Source organism: Salmo salar, chromosome ssa09 (genome assembly GCF_905237065.1).
Source record: "Salmo salar chromosome ssa09, Ssal_v3.1, whole genome shotgun sequence".
NCBI classification, from domain to species: domain Eukaryota; kingdom Metazoa; phylum Chordata; class Actinopteri; order Salmoniformes; family Salmonidae; genus Salmo; species Salmo salar.
The window spans coordinates 79,319,753-79,343,328 of record NC_059450.1 but is presented as its reverse complement, the minus strand read 5'-3'; the positions used below and the strand labels follow the sequence as shown (position 1 = coordinate 79,343,328).

At 44.9% G+C, this 23,576-nt stretch overlaps 1 long non-coding RNA gene and 1 pseudogene across 2 annotated transcripts; one reads left to right on the top strand and one right to left on the bottom strand.

Moving 5' to 3' along the window:
* The first annotated feature begins 1,149 nt into the window (after positions 1–1,149).
* On the top strand, positions 1,150–22,975 carry LOC106611989 (CRACD-like protein; annotated as a pseudogene). The gene is made up of 13 exons (XR_006771064.1): positions 1,150–1,403; positions 5,076–5,132; positions 7,596–7,678; positions 12,528–12,702; positions 13,271–13,403; positions 15,383–15,523; positions 16,024–16,089; positions 18,621–18,782; positions 19,112–19,202; positions 19,372–20,994; positions 21,471–21,616; positions 21,907–21,994; positions 22,307–22,975. The product of XR_006771064.1 is annotated as a CRACD-like protein (transcript).
* Positions 6,090–7,064, bottom strand: LOC106611991 (uncharacterized). Its single transcript, XR_001330207.2, has 2 exons — positions 6,706–7,064; positions 6,090–6,367 (listed from the first exon to the last, which is right to left on the bottom strand). It is a non-coding gene; the product is annotated as an uncharacterized lncRNA (long non-coding RNA).
* Positions 22,976–23,576: the final 601 nt, after the last annotated feature.

Genomic DNA, 23,576 nt, shown 5'->3' with positions numbered 1-23,576 from the left:
GATCAATTATTTGTTATCACCCAAGTCATATTCCTTTGGAATGCCATTAAGTAGAGTAAACGCTATGGTAGCGCTGTGGTTACTCTCTGTGACACATGCTTCTAATGTGTTTACACTTTCAGGATGAGGGAAATATTTCATTTTGAAATGGAGTCTCAGAGGTCTGGAGCTAATCGAGTTTGACTGGATTGTTTACGTGAACACATGCTTTATTCCCAGGAAAATGGCTCCACTTGGATAGATTCCAAGCAGATCTGGCCATTTTGGTTGTATTCTGATCCAGCTTTACCAAATCCTTCACAGACCCTGATCTCACATGGAGATGTTCAGTTAAAAACTTTCAGACTGACTTGAGTTATTCATGAGTAAAAAGTTGTATTAGTTTCATTTGAATATTGTTGTAGTAAAAGGTTTATTGTTAGCATTCTGCCATAACATACTTCTGGGCAATTCCATGGTGACAGAATGATGCCAAGACTTAGATTTTTCACTTTAAAATGTCAAACAAAAACCACTGATTGGAAAGTTAAACAATACAACTCTATGCACAAGGACAACTGTTAACAATTCCCACAGAAAAAGTTACAAAAACACATTTTACTTGAACAGTGCAGATGGAAAGTTTGGTAACAGAATGACGGTTTGTGCTGTTTATCTGATAATTAGGCCTTATTATCCAACCTGTGGATCAGTAGCCCATATTGATTTTCTACTTAGTCGTCCATATGAATTGACATCCCAACATGAATGACACAAAGGTTGAACCATAGTTAGCCATAGTTAGAGGTTAAGATTTAGACATCAGTTGTCTGTGTTGACTCAGACTCTATGGCAGGGTGGTACTCTTGGTTGGGCAGTTTTGTTTTTGGGATGGGGATAGGATAGAGTTCCTAGCCAGGACAATCCTCATGTCTCCTCACGACACCCCCTATCTAATTATCACAGACACACGGGTCAGATCGGCTGGAAGTAAGCTGCCTGGTTGAGACAATAGCTGCAGGCTGCCGCTCGGGATTAGGCTAATGACGGGGGAGGGAGTGGGAGGAGGGAGGTGGAGATGGGTGGGAAAAGTAGCTTGGGGCGGGCTGTTAGTTCACACTAGCGTCCTCCCACTGTAGGCAGGTCACTGGGAGGGAGGGAGGGCAGGTATCCTCAAAGTTAACTCTGTGTCTTTATTGTTGTCTTTCTGCCATTCTGTCTTAATTCATGTACATGAAGAAGAGGGGTGTTTGTGTGTAGTGAACTGGTGGCCTTTAACGTTGCAGTTGGGGCTTGCACAGGGACTCTTCCACTTGCCGCCATCACTCAGACAAGCTGGGAAAGGGTGTACTGACTGCTGTATCTCTTGAACATTCCCAACTAGAAACCATGGCTGGATTTTACGGCTGCTTGCAGGGAAAGAAGTAAGTCTGTTCTCTCTGCTTTTCTGATTCGACTTGTTTGATATCCTGGCAAGGTATGAAGACAGAGGAAATACATCTATCGCCAGAGCATTTATCTGAAGTGAACATAGTCATGTATGCTATTTGTCCCTGGCAGTCTTCTTAATGTACATGGCATGTGTACATGTGTCTTAGAGAAGGGCAATAGTTATGTTCTGGTTCTGAACCCTAATATCAGGACACAGTAGGCCTGCATTGATTCTGCAAGTCATAACATGAATAAATAGTTAATTTGAAACTAAGACCTCTGGTGTAGCCTCGTGGACTAGATTGTAAATGCACTGTATAGGGGCTGTTTATTCGCAGTGTTAAAGAACCATCTCCCCCTTTATCCTTCTGTCTCAAGACATTAAAAAGACAATAAAAGCTTTATTGACCCCTCACTCAGTTCATTGATCAAATGTGAGAAAGAGAGCCAGGCAGCCTTTTTTTAACTGTGAACTGACCCACTTAACAGTAAGTCAGCCTGAACGGGATCAGCTCTTCTCCCCCAGAGTGAGTAACTGACTACCACGGTTTATTCACATCCATCCACATCCCAAACATCCATTTCATGGTTTGTGTCTGTCAGCTGTCCCAACTAAGTTCCTCTTAGCAGCAGTCTGGCTAAGTAATGGCTTTCATGTGACATCTTGTACACAGACTGACTTAGAAATGGAGAACATATGACATACAGTATGGATGAGTACAAAACATAACATGCTAGTGTAAACAGCTTGGCACAGATGTGTGGGTCACCTGCACCGTTTCACATGGTTCTCGTTTAAACAGTCATCCTTCCTTGATATTGGACCGTAAAAGCCTCACTTTTTCCAGATGGAACTTGTCTGATCTGGTTTAATCCTCCTTGTCCTACAGAACAGGGGTAAGGAAGGCTGCGTTGAACTATGCTATACTACTAACACCAACATGTTTATTTTTCCTCTTGTTGGATTAATATGTTCAAGCTAGATTAATGCATTCACGCATGTTAAGCCCTGTTGCACACAACATCATGTGAGCGCAACACACAGAATGTCTTTCTTGCTACACACAACTCGTATTTGGGACAGATGTGTAGCCTAACCCTTCCGTACTGAATGCACCCTTGATACAACTTCTAAATTCAATAAGCTTTTTTTTTTTTTCAAAGTCTGACTTAGTCACTCCTCTCATTTAGAAAGAGTGAGGAGAGGAAATTCCATGGGTTTGTGGCTCTGGTTCAAGACAAACATTAAGGTATGTGAGGTTTTACTCAACAGCTGAAAAAAAACTTTGAAAAATAAAAACTGTGCTGTGATGAGCAGACCATCCACTTTGAATATGCAGCCTCATATATGGGGGCTCCACCCAATGAAAAGTGTTCACTCAGCATAGCAGAGAATGGTGGGTTAAACCTCCAATAAAAAAGACAGCACATCCTTCCTTGATATCCTGAAAGTCCGCCCATTGTAACTACTCTAGGAGTCCTTCCTTCCAGGCAGCTGTGCCCTGCAGTAGCCTTGTCCTGGGTACTGTGCTTCTCCTGTTAAGTTTCATTGGAGCTCCTGTTTGGTTGCTGTGATCATCTTGTATGTTCGGGGGAATCGATGGTTTACCCAGATTGCATTCAGTTTGGACATCTTTATCTAGGGCTACTGGCCTACTACACCCACTACTAACGAACTACACTGCACATCATCTACGGTGCCTTCGGAAAGTATTCAGACCCTTTGACTGTCCACATGTTGTTACGTTACAGCCTTATTCTAAAATATATTTTTTTAATTCACTCATCAATGTATACACATTAACCCATAATGACAAAGCAAAAATATTATTAAACCCTGAAATCTAACATTTACATAAGTATTCTGACCCTTTACTAAATACTTTGAAGCACCTTTGACAGTGATTACAGCCTCAAGTCTTCTTGGGTATGACTACAAGCTTGGCACACCTGTATTTGAGGAGTTTCTCCCCTTCTTCTCTGCAGATCCTCTCAAGCTTTGTCAGGTTGGATGGGGAGCTTCGCTGCACAGCTATTTTCAGGTCTCTCCAGAGCTGTTCGATCGGGTTCATGTCCGAGCTCTGGCTGGGCCACTCAAGGACATTCAGACACTTGTCCCAAAGCCACTCCTGCGTTGTCTTGGCTGTGTGCTTAGGGTCATTGTCCTGTTGGAAGGTGAACCTTCACCCCAGTCTGAGGTCCTGAGCGCTCTGGAGCAGGTTTTCATCAAGGATCTCGCTTTGCTCCTTTCATCTTCCCCTCGATCCTGACTAGACTCCCAGTCCCTGCCGCTGAAAAACATCCCCAGAGCAAGATGCTGCCACCATGCTTAACTGTAGGGATGTTGCCAGGTTTCTTCCAGACATGACGCTTGGCATTCAGTCCAAAGAGTTCAATCTTGGTTTCATCAGACCAGAGAATCTTGTTTCTCATGGTCTGAGAGTCCTTTAGGTGCCTTTTGGCAAACTCCAAGTGGGCTGTCATGTCCCTTTTACTGAGGAGTGGCTTCCGTCTGGCCAGTCTACCATAAAGGCCTGATTGGTGGAGTGCTGCAGAGATGGTTTTCCTTCTGGAAGTTTCTCCCATCTCCATAGAGGAACATCAGGTTCTTGGTCACCTCCCTGACCAAGGCCCTTCTCCCACGATTGTTCAGTTTGGCCGGACGGGCAGCTCGCGTTGTCATTATGGGGTATTGTGTGTAGATTAATGGGGGAGGCTGTAACGTAAGAAAATATGGAAAAAGTCAAGGGGTCTGAAAACTTTCTGAATGCACTGTATGTCTGTCCATGGAGCTCCATGCTCCACAGGCTATGTGTATAATTTAGACTGCCAGAGGACTCTTGCACCAGTTAAAATGTAAAGGCATGGCTGTATAAACTACCAAACAAAATGGCCAGTATCATTACTTGGCACTACTGCTAACAATATTCACATGGAGCGTTTTATTTCCTACCTTTAAAAAACATGCATAAAAACCTTGGCGTTTCTGAGAATTTGTGTTCAAGATAACTGAGTGGAATGTGTTGTGTACCGTCCCTACTTAAGATAACGTAATTGCTTATTTAACCCAGTTGATGGTTTGCGCTGTTACATATTAGTCTATATTGGATTGACTTCAGATATGGTTTGATATTTTAAAAAAAAAAGAAGTGAATTCCTACAAACTCCCTATTTCCTTTTCCACAAATATTAGAAGTATCCTGGATGTTGAGAAGAATATGGTTTCTGAGGACACTGTGAGGCTTCAATCACACTCTATGTTCTGCACAGCATAGGTGGATTTATGAAGACTTAGACCAGAAGGCAGTCTACTGACTGCTGAAGAGTGTGTGAATATTAGAATCAACGTGTTGTCTGTCTTGTACACCTTGCTAGTTGCTTGATTGCATAACATAGGTGACTCCTCACATCTGGCTCTGAAATAGGGGATCGCCCAGTACTGAAATAGGGGATCGCCCAGTACTGAAATAGGGGATCGCCCAGTAAAAAAACAATACTCAAACCTGGCTGTGTCTTGGAACTGGCCGACTCAACTGTTGAACTCCCTATGCTCAAATATTCTCATCTTCTAAATAATGGTTTTGTTTATTTAACAAGCTCTTTTGTTCTCATAATGTAATACTGCTCCTTCCCACCAACTCTCTTCCCTTTCAACCCCTGAAAAGTTAAGACATGAAACAGAGGACGTCATCGCTGCTGGTCAGTATTGGAGTCAGTCCAAGGTCAGTCCATTAGCCCAGCTGAACCCTCCTGCCCCTGAACCATGTTGCCCCACTACGTCGTGCGTACTCAGTTGTTCTCTCCTTTTCTAGAGGATGTTCTTCTGTGGAAGCAGAGCTGTGTGACTGGGGTTGGTCACATGGTCAGACCCTGGGAGGTTATGGTTCATAGGCTAGCTGTGACAACAACCCCAGGCTGCATTCTCCCCAGAATGCTCTCTGTTGGTCACAAGCACAAGTAGTACTCCTTCCCATGGTCTAGTCTATACAGATCCCCAGTCTCTCTCTTATTATCCCCTAGTCTTAATCGACTGTTTGTGATGTGTGTTTGTGTTGAAGATGTATTGGTGGTGGGGGGTTTCAGTCACACATTGCCTCCCTTGGTATTGGGGGGGAGGGTTCAGTCTGTATCTCTGAAGTGTTATTTCTCTGTGAAGCAGGTAACATTTACTCAGAGATACAGAGGAAATGAAAAGGCAGATTGGATCTCTTTCTCTCTCTCTCAATTCAAAGGGCTGACAAACATTGTGGAATGTTTCAACTCACTAAAATAATACTTACAATGTTTATATAATATCTTTAGGTCAGTAAAGTTACTACTAGACAACACATTGTCTGAGAAACTGAACTTTTTCTCAGGTGCTTTCTGTTAGAATGGTTTTCATAACAGTTTTCATAACTATTCTAACAGAAAACACCTGAGAAAAGGTTCAGTTTCTCAGACAATGTGTTGTCTAGTAGTAACTTTACCTAGTCTGGAGTGGGCCTGTCTGTTGTACTGTTTGGTACAAGCGTTGCCAGGGAACAGGGAAACCAGTTGAAATATATGTTTATTTATAACTGTCAAGGGTTTGTAAATTGTTGAAATAAACAAATTAAACTAATGTAATCAAATGGTTTTGTGCCACTGAGAAAGGCCTGCAGTTAGGAGTTCAACATATGATATTCTCACAGCTGGTATAATGAAGTTGCCATGTGTTTATTGATTATTGAAGAAGATTTCAGATACAGAAGGCACATGTTTTATCTCACACAAGGAACATTCTGTTCTTATTGAACAACAATGACGTAGATGGGGTAGTCTCAGGCTGAGTTGAATAGCTTCAAGCTATTGGGACAGGGCCTTGGACTTGCAGGGATGTAACTGTAGATGTTATGTAACAGCAGACACAGGAGGCTCCCAGCAGCTTATGTCACACCAGGAAGCGGAGTCCAGTACGCACTGCAGCTGCTTATTCCTATGAGACAGTACTGCCTTTGAATTTTCTCAGCTGGGTTTATATTTATTCTCTGACTGCCTCAGGTATTTGTACTACACTGCTGGGTGTAATGATTACACGTTTTAATATTGTAACTTCTAATCCTTTCGTTCACTGTTTCTGTTGGGTGTTTCTTGTTCTTATAGTCATCACATCCAGACTTAAGATAATGTGGAAATAAACAAGTCAATCCTCAGATATTATATTTGAGAATTCTTCATTGAGACCACCCCCGAGACATGGATCTAGATTTTCACAAAACATAGCCGCTCTGAGCTCACCAGGTTCTTCAAAGAGTTGGCAGAGGAGGTAATTACCTTATTAACGGAGTAACTCGTTTTGCATGTGCGGTCGAAATCCAAATTGCCTCCACATCCTGTTTAGCCATTCCGTGGGGCCAGAGGTTGAGACTAGCTGTCACTGACCGCTGATGGCTTCCTCCTGCTGGGTCGGCATGGCGGGTCTGAGGCTATCCTGCTGGGAGCTCCAGCCCCAGGCAGCCCCCTCCAGTAATCTGCCCCAGGCACAGGCTGCTTATCTCAGCCTCATCCTGTGACATGACAGGGCGGTGTCACTGAGGGCATTGTAGTAGAGAGAGATTGGTAGGCTGAGACCATCCCTGATCTCTCCTTATATAGAGAGCAGGGTTATGGATGTGGTTGTTGTCCTCAGTGGAGATGCACACAGCTGAGTTACAGTAAATAGGGATGATTGAAATACAGTGCCTGATTGAATCTACATTGTACTCAGACCAAACTGACTGTGGTCTCATTATTAGTTGCCCTGGAAGGCTTCCCTCTATAATAGAGCTAATTATCTCTCCCTCTGCTCCATAGTCAATGGCTCTCTCCCTCTGCTCCATAGTCAATGGCTCTCTCCCTCTGCTCCATAGTCAATGGCTCTCTCCCTCTGCTCCATAGTCAATGGCTCTCTCCCTCTGCTCCATAGTCAATGGGGTGGCAGGTAGACTAGTGGTTAGAGCGTTGGGCCAGTAACCGAAAAATTGCTATATCGAATCCCCGAGCTGACAAGGTAAAAATCTGTCGTTCTGCTTCTGAACAAGGCAGTTAACCCACTGTTCCTAGGCCGTCATTGTAAATAAGAATTTGTTCTTAACTGACTTGCCTAGTTAAATAAAGGTAAAAAATTGTTTTTTTTAAATGACTCTCTCCCTCTGCTCCTTAGTCAATGACTCTCTCCCTCCCAGCAGTGACTGCAGTATCATGGCCTCTGGACCAGCAGATGTGTTGACCAACCAGGATCCAGCAGACACCACCGACGAGTGCACAGGTAAACCCATACTTTAACTGGCATTGCTAGCCCTTTAAAGGGGCTCTTCACTTTTCTCTGGTCATGGAATTCTGTCTGTCTGTGGTAGTGCTATGGTGAATGTGTGACAGCAGATCCTATCTGATCAGATTTACAGGATCTAATCTGTGGATCTATGCCTCCCCTGAAGATTTGTCTGAGAAGCCTTGTGGTTCATTGCAAGTTGAAGTGAGATGATTTTATCATGATGAGAATCCCTCCACAAGATCCATGCTACAGTATCAGTGTTTCTTCTAGACCAGTGTGCTATTATCTCTTTCTTGCAGAGAGCACTGGGCTTCAGGGAGGATCAGGTCAAGCTTAAGAAGGAGATTTTCTTACAGTTTTATTGGCGGGAAATGAAGTACAAAAAATATATCTCATCAGCTCCCATAAGAACATATTTTCCCACTGTCTGTCTGCCAACCCTTCACCCTGCTGTGATGCGCTCTGGGAACAAGGAAGTCGGGATCTGCAAGGTCAGGCTGGGAACTGTCTCTGGAGGGCTAGCTGGGACGTGGATTAGCCCTTTCCTTCAGGAATAGCTCCCACTGACAAGGGGAATAATCTACTCTATCAGATTGAATTTCTAAAGCGGAGCACGGATGGCGAAGTCCATTAAAATAAATAATTTGTCAATGGCTGGCAGTGTGCTGGCTGGCGGTGGGCCGGGGGATCATTTGGAATACCCTGATGGGCGGCTGCCCCATGGCATTATCCTCGTGGCGACCTGGGAGGGTAGTGGGGGACAGGGGTGAATATTCCAAAGGAGTTAATCTTCAGTCAAGATGGTAGATCTTTGTGTACTACAGACTAGGTCTTGGTCATGACTCTTCCCAAGATTTTTTGATTTATAATACACAGTTTATTAGGTACAACCATCTAATACTCCCGAGTGGCGCAGCGGTCTAAGGTACTGCCTGTCAGTGCTTGAGTTGTCACTACTGACACCCTGATTCAAATCCAGGCTGTATCACAACCTGCTGTGATTGGGAGTCCCATAGGGCGGCGCACAATTGGCCCGGCGTCATCCGGGTTTGGCCGGTGTAGGCCGTCATTGTAAATAAGAATTCGTTCTTAACTGACTTGCCTAGTTAAATAAAGGTTCAATAAATAAATAAAAATAGTCAGAAGTTCCGCGGCGGACCCCATTTTGCCTCCAGAACAGGCTGAATTCTTCAGGGAATAGATTCTATAAGGTGTCGGAAACGTTAGTTGCTGAATTGGTATCAAGGGACCTTACGTGTCCCAGGAAAACATTCCCCACACCAGTATACCACCGCCACCAGCCTGTATACCACCGCCACCAGCCTGTACGAGGCAGGATGGTCCATGGACTCATGCTGCTTACACCAAATCCTGACTCTGCCATCAGCATGATGCAACAGGAACTGGAATTTTGTCGAACCAAACAATGTTTTTCCACTCCTCAATTGTCCAGTGTTGGTGATCGCGTACCCACTGCAGACACTTCTTGTTTTTAGCTGATAGGAGTGGAACCTAGTGTGGTCGTCCTTGGGTAATAGCCCATCCGTGACGAGGACTGACGAATTGTGCGTTTAGAGATGCTGTTCTACACACCACTGTTGTACTGCGTCATTATTTGTCGTTTTGTGGTCTGCCTGTTAGCTTGCATGATTCTTTCCATTCTCCTTCCACCTCTCTCATCAACAAGCTTTTTTTTTTGTCGCACCATCTCGGTAAACCCTAGACACTTTCGTGCTTGAAAAGTCCAGACACCGACGATCATACCACGCTCAGTCGCTTAGGTCACTCGTTTTTCCTATTCTAACGTTCAATCGAGCAGTAACTGAATGCCTCTGTCTGTCTGCCTGCTTTATATAGCAAGCCACGGCCACGTGACTCACTGTCTGTAGGAGCGATACATTTTCATGAACGGGGTGATGTACCTAACAAACTGAGCAGTGAGTGTATATAATAATATGACAATTAGCAGACGCCTTTATCCAAAGTGACTTAGTCATGTGTGCATACATTTTCCGTATGGGTGGTCCCGGGAATAGACCACCTACCCTGGCGTTACAAGCGCCATGCTATACCAACTGAGCTACAAAGGACCAGGTTTACCTGGGCTAACAGTTTGTAATAGGTTTAACATCAGCTCAAGGGGAGTAAGTTGTGGTTGGGTACGGCAGTGCTCTCCAGATCAACAAGGAGATGCGTCAGAATGTTTCTGTTTCTGACTGTTTATCTCCTGGTCATGCATCTCCTTCATGTGTCCCATCTAGGCCTACATTTTGCCTGTTTGACAAAAATACCCTCTCTGGACAAAATGTCTTCATGTTTACATTTTCAGCTATGCAGTGGGGGGAAAAAAGTATTTCATCCCCTGCTGATTTTTGTACGTTTGACCACTGACAAAGAAATGATCAGTCTATAATTTTAATGGTAGGTTTATTCGAACAGTGAGAGACAGAATAACAACAAAAATATCCAGAAAAACGCATGTCAGAAATGTTATAAATTGATTTGCATTTTAATTAGGGAAATAAGTATTTGACCCCCTCTCAATCAGAAAGATTTCTGGCTCCCAGGTGTCTTTTATACAGGTAACGAGCTGAGATTAGGAGCACACTCTTAAAGGGAGTGCTCTTAACCGCAGCTTGTTTCCTGTAAAAAAGACACCTGTCCACAGAAGCAATCAATCAATCAGATTCCAAACTCTCCACCATGGCCAAGACCAAAGAGCTCTCCAAGGATGTCAGGGACAATATTGTAGACCTACACAAGGCTGGAATGGGCTACAAGACCATCGCCGAGCAGCTTGGTGAGAAGGTGACAACATTTGGTGCGATTATTCGCAAATGGAAGAAACACAAAAGAACTGTCAATATCCCTCGGCCTGGGGCTCCATGCAAGATCTCACCTTGTGGAGTTGCAATGATCATGAGAACGGTGAGGAATCAGCCCAGAACTACACGGGAGGATCTTGTCAATGATCTCAAGGCAGCTGGGACCATAGTCACCAAGAAAACAATTGGTAACGCACTATGCCGTGAAGGACTGAAATCCTGCAGCGCCCGCAAGGTCCCCCTGATCAAGAATACATATACATGCCCGTCTGAAGTTTGCAAATGAACATCTGAATGATTCAGAGGACAACTGGGTGAAAGTGTTGTGGTCAGATGAGACCAAAATGGAGCTCTTTGACATCAACTCAACTCGCCGTGTTTGGAGGAGGAGGAATGCTGCCTATGACCCCAAGAACACCATCTCCACCGTCAAACATGGAGGTGGAAACATGCTTTGGGGGGGTTTCTGCTAAGGGGACAGGACAACTTCACCGCATCATTTGACGGGGCCATGTACTGTCAAATCTTGGGTGAGAACCTCCTTCCCTCAGCCAGGGCATTGAAAATGGGTCGTGGATGGGTATTCCAGCATGACAATGACCCAAAACACACGGCCAAGGCAACAAAGGAGTGGCTCAAGAAGAAGCACATTAAGGTCCTGGAGTGGCCTAGCCAGACCTTAATCCCATAGAAAATCTGTGGAGGGAGCTGAAGGTTCGAGTTGCCAAACGTCAGCCTCGAAACCTTAATGACTTGGAGAAGATCTGCAAAGAGGAGTGGGACAAAATCCCTCCTGAGATGTGTGCAAACCTGGTGGCCAACTACAAGAAACGTCTGACCTCTGTGATTGCCAACAAGGGTTTTGCCACCAAGTACTAAATCATGTTTTGCAGAGGGGTCAAATACTTATTTCCCTCATTAAAATGCAAATCCTTTTATAATTTTTGACATTCGTTTTTCTGGATTTTTTTGTTGTTATTCTGTCTCTCACTGTTCTAATAAACCTACCATTAAAATGATAGACTGAAGACTGATCATTTCTTTGTAAGTGGGCAAATGTACAAAATCAGCAGGGGATCAAATACCTTTTTCCCCCACTGTATGTACAGTATGCATCCAAAATATGTAGTACCTCTCCTATTGGGAGGAAGTTTTCCATGAATTGTTGACTTTTTCCAGCCATACTGAATGGGCCAGTTTAAAGTGTGTGATCATACCAGCTCTAGGCCTTGTGTACAGTTGGATCTCAAGTGTTTTCCAGAGCATGTGAGCCAGTCACGGGATGGTGTGGCTTTATATATAAATAGTCTCTCACTAGCAAGCTTCAATCCTCCAAGCAGCACTCACTCTTTAATCAGACGATTGCATTCCTGGCTGCTGAAGGTCTCCATCCGAGGATTGTTCACGTTGCAGTCATCCCCTCCCAAATATTGGCAACATTTCTATGGATCCAACTAACTTGACCTTCTCTTTTCTTTTAAGAATTGGCCATTCTGCTTTGTTTCTGGCTATGCTGCTACTTTGGTGTAATCAACATATTGTTTCTAAAATAGCTTGATGTGTTGTATTCATGAGCTGTAGGCACCACCCTTATCACCCAGCAAATGTCTCAGATCTTGCCCTGCTATTATTCTCAACAAAGGGAGAGGGAGTTTACACTCACAAAAAAACACTTGAAGTTGTTAAAAAGAGGTGTTGAGAATTTCCACTGTGGTGCTAATGTAAATGGAACAGTGGGAGTATTTTTACTATCTCATTAATGCCACCTGGGTTTATGACCAGCAGAGTAACTACTCTCACTTGAGTTCACATGAGGGAATAGTTACATTTCAAATAATGATTGAGGTTTGTTACAAAGCTTTCTGTTAGGTGGTCTTATTTGTTCAGTGGTGGAAAGATGTGAAGGAAAATGGTGAAAAAGAACATGTTTAAAAACTGGTAAGGAATAGGTCCCATTTTGTTAACTGGAGATGAACAACCTCTGCCATGCTCTATTCTTGATGTGATCTTCAATGTAGGCAAGAAGAAGTCCAAGTTCCAGACCTTCAAGAACTTATTTTCTAAGAAGAAGAGAAAGGAGGCCGCTGCGCCTGCTGGGGGGAACAGAGGGTTGAAGTGTAGCCAGTCTAGTGACAATGTCAACGCCCCCGAACCTGCACTTCTCATCCGCTCTGAGAAAGACGAGGGCTCTGGGTAAGATGATTTTCTTTTCACGATACAGGCAATTTAATTTTATTCCCAAGGAACAAATGCGTCATTGAATTTCTACCGGGTAGTGTGAAGTCTCCTCTACGTATGTTTACAACTTTAAAGGTACATATTTGTACTAATTTAGAGTGGACTGCTGGAAATGAACGTTCTGCCTACCAATTAGTCACCTGAATAATAAACCCAGTCTTCTCCGCTCATTCTAGATCTTAGTGAATTTGTATTCATTAAGCATGCAGCCTTATAGGCTACCTGCTGCAGATTCCTTCCCCAGGGCTGCGTCCCAAATGGCTCCCTATTTGGTGCACTACGTTTGACCAGGGTCCATAGGGTTCTGGTCAAATGTAGTGCACCTCACAGGGAGTAGGGTGCCATTTGGGACACAGACAGGGCTAGTGACTTGTCATTTCTGCTCCTTAGTTTTTTCTACAAACTTTTTATTAGACTTAGTCCTACATGATTGAAGGGAGATGGGCAGTGTCTGGGTTAACTGCTACTGCCTAGAAGCGCAGATGTTCTGATCTGTCATTTGTTCTATTTCTTTCTTTCAAAGGTCAAAAATAAATATGGGTAATAAGGCTCTGTCACATGACAGTGTCTTTGTCTCTGAATCTCCCCTGTCAGAGGTGACTGAGGGTCTGGGAGTCTCTCAGGACAGCATCCATGGGAAAGTCAAGTCTCTACAGGTGGGTAGTAGAGCCTCTGTCCTATTCCTCCATACCTGGACTGGCTGTAAGATGACCTGTTGTAGCTATGCTCCTATACTTTACTATCTCTGACATTCAGGTCTCTTCATTGGTATTAGCGTTGCCACTCCGTCTGTAGAACCTGGGTATAAAATTAGCCAGTCTGGTCATAAGCCGGTTAGACTGGGCGCTAGCTAGCCAAGGCTCATCCTTAGTTGTCACCTGTACGTACAGAAGTCTGAAGCACAGTACAGCTAGTGTTGGCTAGGCACAACAACATGCTAGAACAAGGAGGAGATAATTGAGAGAGAGAGACTTGGCTGGTGGTGTTCAGTCATTTGGAGAAGGATAGGGATTCTAAAGCCTTGGAGGAAACAGACCTGAGACTGTGTCCTCGGGAGCAGCTGAGCTCATACTAATAGAGTATTTTCAGTTTGTGCGTCTGTGGTACCGCTTTCTTTCACCACACACAGTCTATTTCTCAGCTAGAGTGGACCTATTACTTCTTAACTCACTTTCACTTATCATTCCACTTTGAGAAGAGTTCTCTTCCACTGGGTTGGATAGCATGGTCTTGGAGAACACTTAGTCTGACAGGAAAAGCCACTCTGCTTAGTACACTAATCCTGCACCCACATCATGATAGCCACTCCCTATGAACACATAAAAATACTGAAAACACTTGAAAATAGCTGATAGAAGTGGTTAAGTTTCAGCTGGAGCTGCAGGGGAATCAGGCTCTCCTCCGTCTCTGTTGAAACAGGCCATCAGGCTCTCCTCCGTCTCTGTTGAAACAGGTCATCAGGCTAGGCTCTCCTCCGTCTCTGTTGAAACAGGCCATCAGGCTAGGCTGTCCTCCGTCTCTGTTGAAACAGGTCATCAGGCTAGGCTCTCCTCCGTCTCTGTTGAAACAGGTCATCAGGCTAGGCTGTCCTCCGTCTCTGAAACAGGTCATCAGGCTAGGCTCTCCTCCGTCTCTGTTGAAACTGGTCATCAGGCTAGGCTCTCCTCCGTCTCTGTTGAAACAGGTCATCAGGCTAGGCTCTCCTCCGTCTCTGTTGAAACAGGTCATCAGGCTAGGCTCTCCTCCGTCTCTGTTGAAACAGGACATCAGGCTAGGCTCTCCTCCGTCTCTGTTGAAACAGGACATCAGGCTAGGCTCTCCTCCGTCTCTGTTGAAACAGGACATCAGGCTAGGCTCTCCTCCGTCTCTGTTGAAACAGGTCATCAGGCTAGGCTCTCCTCCGTCTCTGTTGAAACAGGTCATCAGGCTAGGCTCTCCTCCGTCTCTGTTGAAACAGGACATCAGGCTAGGCTCTCCTCCGTCTCTGTTGAAACAGGACATCAGGCTAGGCTCTCCTCCGTCTCTGTTGAAACTGGTCATCAGGCTAGGCTCTCCTCCGTCTCTGTTGAAACTGGTCATCAGGCTAGGCTCTCCTCCGTCTCTGTTGAAACTGGTCATCAGGCTAGGCTCTCCTCCGTCTCTGTTGAAACAGGTCATCAGGCTAGGCTCTCCTCCGTCTCTGTTGAAACAGGTCATCAGGCTCTCCTCCGTCTCTGTTGAAACAGGTCATCAGGCTCTCCTCCGTCTCTGAAACAGGTCATCAGGCTAGGCTGTCCTCCGTCTCTGTTGAAACAGGTCATCAGGCTAGGCTGTCCTCCGTCTCTGAAACTGGACATCAGGCTAGGCTCTCCTCCGTCTCTGTTGAAACAGGACATCAGGCTAGGCTCTCCTTCGTCTCTGAAACAGGACATCAGGCTAGGCTCTCCTCCGTCTCTGTTGAAACAGGTCATCAGGCTAGGCTCTCCTCCGTCTCTGTTGAAACAGGTCATCAGGCTCTCCACCATCTCTGTTGAAACAGGTCATCAGGCTAGGCTCTCCTCCATCTCTGTTGAAACAGGTCATCAGGCTAGGCTGTCCTCCGTCTCTGTTGAAACAGGCCATCAGGCTAGGCTGTCCTCCGTCTCTGTTGAAACAGGTCATCAGGCTAGGCTCTCCTCCCTCTCTGTGTGTGAAGAAGATGGATGACGCAGGGACTCTTTCAGAGGATGACGGCCTGCCCTGCAGCCCACCAGAGTACTCCACCCTGCACACTGTCCTGGCTGGGGTGTCTCACAGGGTACGCATCATAATGCAGTCAGGACTGGCATAGTATTCATGGGGTCTGTGGGGTCAACTTCATGTTAGCGATCATTGCACCAGATTAGCTACGTAGCTAATTCTCATCTTCAGTCCCTATTATAATTGTGTGGTATGTACTATGTGACTGCAATCACACGATCCCTTGCACGTACAATAGATATACAATACATACCACACATTCATGCTTCATGAAAGCTACCAAGAGGATGACTCCATGCACTCCTGCTTACTTCTACAGCACAGGAGGCTTGTGAGGCTAGGATGGCTCATAATAATGCCTGGGATGCAGTGAATGGTATTAAAACATATGGAAACCATGTGTTTGATACCATTCCAGGAATTCCGTTCCAGCCATTACAATGAGCCCGTCCTCCCCAATTAAGGTGCCTCCAGCCACCTGTGGTCTACAGATCTATTACTGCCGATCACCCTTTTTCTAACTGCATTGTCCCTCATCCCATCTGTCTCTAATTCCAGTCTTCCAAACCGGTGCAGAGGAACAGCTCCCTGAGTCTGGAAGGGACTGACAGTGATGAAGACCAGGTAATAACCAGTTATCCATGTCTCCAGTATACTACTTTGTTATTGTTATGCGCTTCCTGTTCAGTGGACACGGTGAACAATCCTCCTGATCATTTGATCACCATGACCAATCAGAAGATGAGTGGGTTATTTTGTCATTTGATTTTATGGCAGGGGTCCATTGATCATCAGTTATCATATTAAAAATGGCAAATCTTTGCCTCCACACTATGGCAAAATGTGTAGAATTGCACGTAGCTTCTATTATTTTTCTATCAATGATGGTAGACCATTTTTCTCTTCAGCTGTCTTTTCCCCATAGCCGTGAGTTTAACAGGAGGTCAGAATGGAGTGGAAAACCTCCAGAGAGTACCTCACTCCATTCAGCATTTTAAAATCAATTTTTCTTTGTCACATGCTTTGTAAACAACCGGTGTAGACTAACAATAAAATGCTTACAGGTCCTTCCCAACAATGCAGAGAGAAATAATAGAAAAATGTTAATCCTCAATCACACACACGCGCACACACACACACACACACACACACACAGATGCAGTAGTTTGTGCCTGAACCTCAAAATAGTTGTCATGTGTTTGTGTTTTGCCTTGTTTGAGATGCTTCAGTTTGACCCAGAGCTGTATCAAGCTAGAAGATGGTTTTTCAAGCCATAAGAGGGAGCGTGCTGTTAGTTTTACCTCCTCTGTGTGCAGTGAGCACCACTGAGAAGCGTGCTGTTAGTTTTACCTCCTCTGTGTGCAGTGAGCACCACTGAGAAGCCCAGCACAAATCTTTAGTTGAAGGTGTTGACCTGACAGTAATAATGCTGCATGTCATTCTACTGCTCTGTTTCTGCAGGATGTATTGTTTGACTAGGAGAGAGAAAGGTGTGGGGGGGGGGGGTGATTTTTGAGTCTCCTGTGTGGTCTGAATTCATTCCAATGGTTTTCTCTTGCATTCAGGCTGTCTGCTACAAATGGGGACATAACGTAACTCTCACAGGGGGCCCTGCCAAGTTGAGCTCTGGTTATAGTCTGGCTATAGAACAAACACAACATTAATTTACTATCTAATAATCTAATCCACTCTGGATACAATACCCAACACAGTACATTTTAATTTACTATATATCTAATGATCTAACCCACTCTGCTGGATACAATACCCAACACAGTACATTTAATTTACTATATATCTAATGATCTAACCCACTCTGCTGGATACAATACCCAACACAATACATTTAATTTACTATATATATAATGATCTAACCCACTCTGCTGGATACAATACCCAACACAGAGGTAGTTTGAATTATGACTACCTGTCTCTGGTTACACAGGGCAAATACACTGTTATGCCCATAATGGGAGCAATCCTGTTTGGTAATATGTTTGTATTAAATGCCAGATAGCTATTTATCCTAAGCATCCATTTTTAGTATGAAGGCAAGATCAGAGGTTGCCCATTGGCGTCTTCTTTAGAGCTCACTATTCCTCACTTTCGGATTGACAGGTTGTCATATCAGATCACTTAAAGTAAGTCAGGGTGTCACTGAAGGTCTTTCGCCCTCCTGTCTCCCGTCCATCTCTTTACCTTTTAGGGTGAATTGCTGTCAGAAACAGTAGATTAGACCTACATTCCAGTGGGCTGAGAACAGAGGCCTGTATTTGTTCAGCTAATGTATGGGGGAGCCAGGCAGAAAAATTCCAGGATGCAGGTCTGCCTGGGACTTTAGTGGCTGGTTATTTTTAGCTGCTGAGAGGTCTTGATAATAGCGTCCCTGACATTGTTTATCCAGCTGTTGAAAAAGTCAGTTCTCCCTCTGTTTGACATTGTTTCTCCAGCTGTTTAGACAGTCAGTCCTCCAGCTGTTTGACATTGTTTCTCCAGTTGTTTAGACAGTCAGTCCTCCAGCTGTCTGACATTGTTTCTCCAGCTGTTTAGACAGTCAGTCCTCCCTCTGTCTGACATTGTTTCTCCAGCTGTTTAGACAGTCAGTCCTCCAGCTGTCTGACATTGTTTCTCCAGCTGTTTAGACAGTCAGTCCTCCCTCTGTCTGACATTGTTTCTCCAGCTGTTTAGACAGTCAGTCCTCCAGCTGTTTGACATTGTTTCTCCAGCTGTTTAGACAGTCAGTCCTCCAGCTGTCTGACATTGTTTCTCCAGCTGTTTAGACAGTCAGTCCTCCAGCTGTCTGACATTGTTTCTCCAGCTGTTTAGACAGTCAGTCCTCCAGCTGTCTGACATTGTTTCTCCAGCTGTTTAGACAGTCAGTCCTCCAGCTGTCTGACATTGTTTCTCCAGCTGTTTAGACAGTCAGTCCTCCAGCTGTTTGTCTGAATGCTTTTCCTTCGTCTTGAGTAGGAGACTGAGCCATGTCTCAGGATAGGGTTCATCTGTATCAGGAGAACCACAATACGGCATTCTTGAATCTGTTTAGCTGGTATCTGGCATCAGCAGAAAGTTGTGATGTGTGTAGACAGAGATGTCTGAAAACATTGAGGTTGTAATAATTGTATCAAAATGGCCTCTCTAACCCTCATGTGTAGATGTCCTGTGAGACAGGCTCCAGATCGGTCAGTCCTCTGGTCTTCCTGCCTGTAGACTTCAGCCAGCCTGCCAGTTCCATGGGCTGTCTGGACAACACTGCCGCTCGCCACCGCCTGGCTGTCCGACACAAGGCCTGTACCAAGACGAGGAAACCCACCACTGTAAGATATATATATATATATATTACACCCATCCCCTTCCACCACAACCATCCGCTCCACTTCCCTAGCCAACACACCCCCACCACCCCCTGCTCCACGCCTAGCCTAACTCTGATCACTAGAGCAGAACCCCTCAAAATCTGTCCAATGAGCCAAGAGAGTCCAGCCCATGTAGCCCAAACACAACGCACCAGCCTGCCATCAGTGTGCGTGGCTCATGAGTCTACGAGATCTGTGTAAAACATGTCCATATGACTGAAGCTGGAAAGCTTAGTGATCTTTAAATGAACTGTATTGTTATTAAGATAAAATGACTGTTCTCTGTTCAGAGGGTTGATGGCAGGGCTGAGGGAGAATCATTCCAGGAGGAAAGACAGAATTGTATCATTCCCGAATCTGTGGAGGAGGATGAGGAGGAAGGTAATATAAATTATCGTTATCACAGTAACATTACACAGATATACACAAGCGTAAATATTGGTAAAATATCAGAAAGATGATCATTCTTACCTAATACAATGACTGATGAGAGGATAATGATATAGGAACTTAGTGGGGCTGTGCTCTGACGTAGTTATGTATGCTCCAGATGTGAAACGCGAGCAGGCTGGTGTTGAGGAGGAGGAGGAGGAGCAGACAGATGGGGTCGTGGTGTCCCAGCAGGCCGAGCGGTCAGCCCCAGATGAGGAGGATAAGCAGGGTGTCCAACAGGAAGTGTCTCATGCTCAGGATGCCCCCTCCCTCTCCATACAGAATGACTCTGACTCTGAGGAATGTTTTTCAGGCCAGGCTGAGGTTCCAGCTCCCTGGCTCCAGACCGTCCCACTGCTTGGCTCCCTGAAGTCTCTGGAGCCCCCTACTGGAGATGACTTCCTCCTGGCCCCTCCTGGGTGTGAGTTGGCTGTGGAGGGAGGCTCTCTACTCCAGGAGGTGTTGCGCTCCCTCAAGGGTCCACTGACATCTGTCCTGGGACTGGAGACAGAGGCTGTGCTCCTGGAGGTGGAGGTGAATATGGAGGGGTCAGAGGCTGAGAGCGGGGTGGATGAGCTGGCATTGAACCCACAGGAAGAAGCGTGTCTCCCCAGTGATGGGCCGGACTGCCCAGCAGAGCCCCGAGAGGAGGTGGAGGGTGGGCTTTATGAATCTGAGGAGGAGTTAGTGGTGGAACATTTCAATCCAAAGGAGGAAGAGGAAGATGCAGAGGAAATCAACCCTGAGTACTTTACCAAAGAAGATCAGGACATGCCTTCAGTGGAAAAGGAGGAAGAAGAGGAGAGGGAGGAGGGGGCAGAGGTAGAGGAGAAGGAAACAGAGGAGGTTGTGGAAGATGAGAGGAAGGAAGAGCCAGTCTCAGATGTGCCAGTGCAGACAGCCTTATTGGAGCCAGGGGAGGAAGAGGATGTAAATCCAACCTCTGTGGAGGATGATTTACAGCAGGTTCCAGACAGAGACCCTGAGAGAGCTTGTGAGAGCCCTGAGTGCACCACTGAACTGTCTGACCAAACAGTCACGGACCAAGCCTGTCTCCCCCAGCTGCCAAACAGCAGTACACCTCCTCCAGAGTCCCTGGACCAGCCTGAGGCCCCTGCACACACCACACAGGACCAGGAAGAGCCCAGTGTAACAACTGACCAGCCCTGTATAACCAGTCCCAGTGCAGCCACCGGCCCAGAGCAGAGCCTCCAGGAGCACTGCAGTGGACCAACTGCCACCGAGGATCCTGGGAAACCATCTGGTGGTTCTGAACATAATAGACCCAGGTACACCATTGCCCCTGCCTGGCAAAGGTTGGCTACCAAAGAGCTAACCTCCCCTTCTCCATCTCCCTCGGTCACTGTGCCTGGGGCTGTGGAAGCAAAAAGAGACCCCCCAAGTGGAGTGGAGCCACTTAGCCCTGTGGGGGCTGATGTCCCTGCTAGTCCCAGCCCAACACAGAGCACCACAGCACCCATCATGTCACCTGAAGACACTCCCGCTGCAGCCCAGGAGGAAGAGACCCCTGAGAATCTGTTTGGTGTCAGGCTGAGGAAGACCTCTGTGGGTATGCTTCGCTTAGGCTCAGAGAGTGAAACTCCCCCTGCATCCCCAGCACACTCACTTCCCATAGAGCCACAGAGGGCCTCGTTCACTGAACCACAGCCAAACAGCAAACCTGCCCTGCCCAGAAAGCCCTCAGAGCTGGATGGTATGGTCAAGCCCAAGAGAACACCAGGTACTAAAACCATTTTAGTCACCATCACATCAGTGTTTACAGACGTGTGCTATTTGGCATATCCTTCACTTGCAAGGTCATCTTTGTTTATATCTATTTTACAATGTTGATCTTAAGACTTCAGATGACAAAACATTTAGCCTGTGTATGTTATAGGAATATGGACTCCTGCTGTTCTAACTTTGGACTAACAATTCATACTGAAACAGGTCCATGAGTGCTGTTGAGAGCAGACTTATTGAGAGCTATCTAAAAAGAGACTCATAAACACCAAGGAGAGATTCCTCCATATGACTATTTAGAGCAACAAATTAGCTGGAATGCTATTGCTTTTCAAAATGTTGTCTTTTATTCATTTGCACCTCTTATCTTCCATTTCCACTCCAAAAAAATCATTATGCCAAATGAAGTTACCAGGCAGCTCCTATATATTCCACACCAGTTGAAGACATTTCTCCTGTGTTCTTTTGTTTCAGATCTGTCTGTGGGTCGAGAGCCTAGTGGGGGACCTGGTGGGGGATCTCAATCGCCAAGCTGGATCTCAGTGGCCAGACAAAAGCAGAGGATCTTAAAAGAGAACTCATTGGAGGAAACCACGGATAACAAAGTCCCTGCAGAGATGGTAGGGATGGTGCATATTGTTTCATGTGTTCTTTTGTTTACCGAGAAGCCCACTGTTTGAGAGAGGAAAACAGTTGACTCGTCAATCAATCAATCCATCCAGTCCTCACACACTTGAGCAAAATAGGTATTTTTGATCTTGTGCACACTGGGCAGCTCTTTATCATTTATTTTGACGCAAAAACTAGATGTTTTATGACTGGCTATAAAGTTGTATAGGTTCCATTTACTTTGTTATATTAGAATGAATAAGCACATAATTCAATCTCTTCACAAAACCTATATTTCCAGGAGGAGCCTAACAGAAAAAAATCTATTCGTACATTGACAAGGCCTGTCAACAAAGACCAAGCCAAGCCTCCAGGATCTCCTGTTAAAGGTTAAGACTCATCAGTATCCGACTCTGCTACCACACATGCATCACTTTCTTATTGAAGTGTTTTCATTGTTCTCACAAGTGTGATTGATCCACTGCTGCCCCCTTGTGGAACACACCTGCAAATAGAATGTTCCCATTGATAATAATCCCTACCTAACCACTACTAATCTTCAATTACATGCCTGAAATAAGACAACAACAAAAATATTATAGGCAATTTTGATAAAAATGTACTTTGTGGTAGGACTCTTTTTTTGGGGACAATGCTAAAAGTGATTATCTTTAAAGATGTTCTCTGCTCGTTGTCCATAGTGTTGTGTTCCCTGGAGATCTCCAAACCTGTCGTGGTTGAGAAGGAAGGGAAGAGAGTCCCCTACAGCCCTGGCTCAGGACGAGCCCCCGTGGTTGGCCCTGGCTAAGAAGAAGGCCAAAGCCTGGAGCGAGATGCCCCAGATAGTGCAGTGAAGATGGGCCAAACCATCCGTCCGCTGTTGGATCAGAATGCATTTGCACACCCAGAGTATAAATTTTGTTTTCTACTTCTTCTGCTGTTCTAATACCTTCAAGCTTCTGATTGGTCAGATACTGAAACCCTCAAATCACACGCTGCAGTGAAAGGTGTGAGTTGGGAATTGGGCCAAATGAGTAAAGGTTTTGAATTATTGATTGATACGGCATACAATTGGATTCAGTTGACATGATATGTCTTTAAGTAAGACAGACCAATGACTAAATTAGTTATTTGTTTTAATTTCTTAACTGACAATGTCAGTCTGTATGAGGTGAGGTTCAGGTGTGTCAAAACCTTAAACCTGGCCTTGATCTTTGATTTGGGGATGAATAAGCATGGATGGAAAGAAAGAGATGAAGGTTTCTTCTTTTTATTTATTAAATCTCATGTTTGATGTATTTTTTTATTTTTTGTATCACCTTTGAACGTTTGTACATGACTTGTACATAAAATGTGCGGTAATGAACAAATGCTGTTTCTCTTTGTCATCTGAACTCAAGAACAGTAAGATACAAGGAAGGTACATCTGACAGTTGCTCCTTTTTGTACCTAATGACAATCGAGCTGAAAAATATAGTGCATCACAGATTTTTTTTTTTTTTTTTTTTACTGTTTAACTGATGCCCCACTTCACATTTCAAATGGAAACCCCAAATGGAAACCGATTTATTTTAAACTATTATTTTTGACGAATCGAAAGATTCACTTCGCTTTTGTGTGGTAGTTCGGATTCGGTTAAATCGTGTTGGATCAAATCATGGGTAGTGATTCCTAACAGTGACCCTAGTATTTTTACAATGGGTTCAAGTAGTATTTTATTTATTTATTCGCTCACTCGCCTCACTGTTCTAAAAATGAAATCTGTTATACATTATAAAATGTATAAAAAAAGTGACCCTGTGTTTATAAGCGCGGATGAGAACTCTGCCACTAGAATTATTTTGTGGCACAGTCGATGGTGTGCAGGGCTAGGCCAGAAGATTGAGGGTTCACCGACCACAGTGGATATCCACACTTCTGACACCACACCAGTGTAATGAAACAGGCAGGGAGAGTGAGCTTGTTCCCTCA